This window comes from Etheostoma cragini, chromosome 3 (genome assembly GCF_013103735.1).
Source record: "Etheostoma cragini isolate CJK2018 chromosome 3, CSU_Ecrag_1.0, whole genome shotgun sequence".
NCBI classification, from domain to species: domain Eukaryota; kingdom Metazoa; phylum Chordata; class Actinopteri; order Perciformes; family Percidae; genus Etheostoma; species Etheostoma cragini.
Genome location: NC_048409.1, coordinates 25509295 through 25511794, shown reverse-complemented (window position 1 = coordinate 25511794; position 2500 = coordinate 25509295). Strand labels below are relative to the sequence as shown.

The 2500-nt window shown below is 41.5% G+C and overlaps 1 long non-coding RNA gene across 2 annotated transcripts in view; it reads left to right on the top strand.

Annotated features, from left to right (window-relative positions):
- LOC117942472 overlaps window positions 1-2500 on the top strand; it is a 17718-nt gene that overhangs the window by 10986 nt on the left and 4232 nt on the right. The gene's annotated exons all lie outside the window — the stretch shown is intronic.

The window sequence follows — 2500 nt, the reverse complement described above, 5'->3', positions numbered from 1 at the left end:
CTGTGTGGAAGAGATGCTCAGACGCTCTGAGTCCTCATTTGACTTAAAGACGAGTTCAGTACATGGAAGCTTTCTTGTTCAGGATTTTTCTTTTAACATTTTAGTAGCAAACAAAGAGACTCAAAATCCCAAAAGAGAGCTGAAAGCTGCTGTGTGAGGAGGTGGAGGGGTCCCTGTGAAGATGTATCTCTCTCCGTCCCTGAGACCCTAACTTGTGACGTTGTGCTTTCATGTCCACGGGTTAGGCTCTCGGGAGCTGAGAGGGATGCACGGCCATCTCCCACACGTTCCTGCCTCGAACAATGCCGATCAGAAGGAGAAGGCCGTGGCGCAGTGAGCTAAGGCGTTCACTGCACGCTCACCATGTCACACTTTTTCAGTTTGGCTCACACCCTGCTGTATGTTGCATGTCACCTGGGTTTATCTCTTTTCTGTCTGCTCCACCTGGCATCATTGCACTTCATTTAATCCAGATTGAGTAGATACTGCAGATTGACTATCTACTGTTGAAATCTCTGGCGTTTGGAGGATGGGTATGTAGTGGCATGAATGCTGTTTTAAGGGTCATGTGACAGTTAAGGCAGGATGAGCTGAGCTATCTAGATGGATGACAGGAAACTGTCATCTTCTAGCAACAGAGGCCTCATTGTATCAGCATAGGCCATTCAGACAAGGGCTACATTATTTTTTGAAATTGCCTAAATTTAACCATCACATATTAGTCAGTCATTATTGCCAACCTTTAATCTGATGCTACTTGTTTGCTCACATATAAAGCACTTCTTGTGGTCTAATGTTTACGAGGCCACAATAACCATTTTGATCCGATTCCACACAAGTAATATATTAATGACTTTTATTCTGCTTTTCAATGGATAGTTCTAATGTTACATGGCCTTACAATGCTATTTTAAATGATTTCCCATTTCAGTGGAATAACAAATTTTTCTGGTTTTAAGCATCAAAGCTAAATATTTAGCAATCCAGTAGCATAACAATTAGCTCAGTTACCTTTGAAAAACAGCTTCAGGTGAAATGCTAATTGGATGCTATATCAATTTTTGGTGGCATCCTGAGCCAATAGATGACTAAAACTAACTGCTGCTGTTGAAGAAATAGCATCTGGCTAGCATCAGTAGCTTATGAGAGATAATGCTATTGATGCTGTGATAGCATTAAGCTCTTCATACACCAGTGGATACTGTTAGGTAAAGAAGCTTCTGTCAGTGTGATAGCTCTTTGTTTCTCAGGGGGCCTGGCTGTCTGTGTGTGTGTGTACCTTTCTGACTTGAGAGCAGCACAGAATAGTGTTGAGAGCGTGACCATGACAGCTCTGTACATTATGTGCTTGACCTCAATGAACTCTCAGCGATGTTAAAACTCACTCACTCATGCTAACACAAATGTAAAGGTGGCAGTAAGAACACACTCACCAGGCAGCTAGTTATGTCCACTGAGAATATTTTGCAATGCCTTTTGTTGCTAGACGACAATGACATTGCCACCGTCCATGATTCACATTCGAAGTGCTTTTGAATATGCGACTGATTTTGGTGTCGACCTGCAACCAGAGTGGCAAGCACACTTATTCTTCGATAGTAACAAGGATCCCACTCGCTGACTTTGAATGACAGTTCAGTTGGTCGTAGTAGCAAAGTAGCACATGGCGACTCTTAAGGGCACGTGTCCATTTTCGGGTGAGCCATGGGGTTCTTTTCTTTCTCCGACTGGTAATTGAACGGTTGGTTTACCATGGTGTCGCCTTCATTTGTACCTTGCAGTTTGCTCTCAGGGGTCCATCACTCTCCTGAGATCCATTTGCAGCCGTATTTTGTTTAGGAGCAGCTCTTTGGCATCATGATTCATCGATATTTGGCTTAGGCCCATGACACCATAACTAATAGCGTGTTTTAATGGGGCGTAGCGGGAATTTTGATGATAACTCAACTTCATGGACACTTCCCTTCATTAAAATGAATGCTAAACTCCATGCACTTGTGGATCTAAGATTTTAGGCCGTGGAAATTGTGCTGGGTGCTAGACATCAGTTGTGCTAATGTGTACTGTAAGGCCCTACAAAGATTCTTATGCAAATCATATTTAGTGGTTGTTGTTTTACATGATGTAATGCTAGATGTTATGTTATTACATACTAAGATTTGTATATACTTTTTTTTTTTTATTCAAACACGCTTGAATTCAAAGACTGCATTGAAATGAACAGCTGACATTTATTTTGATCTTTTTGACTTCATGGACATGTTTGCTTTTACTCTTGGCCTTAAGAAGCAATATGTATAGTTCTTCCCCCTCAGTGCTATTTATTCCACTGATAAAAACCAATGTGCTGCAAAAGATGCTTCATTCAGTCTCAATACATCAACCAGGAGTCCTGTAGATGCTCCCTTCCTGTTGTTAATGAACTAATATGGATTTTAACTTGAACCCCCTCTGCACTGAAAATCTGCTACTTAGCAATTATCTTATGTAACCCCTCTGT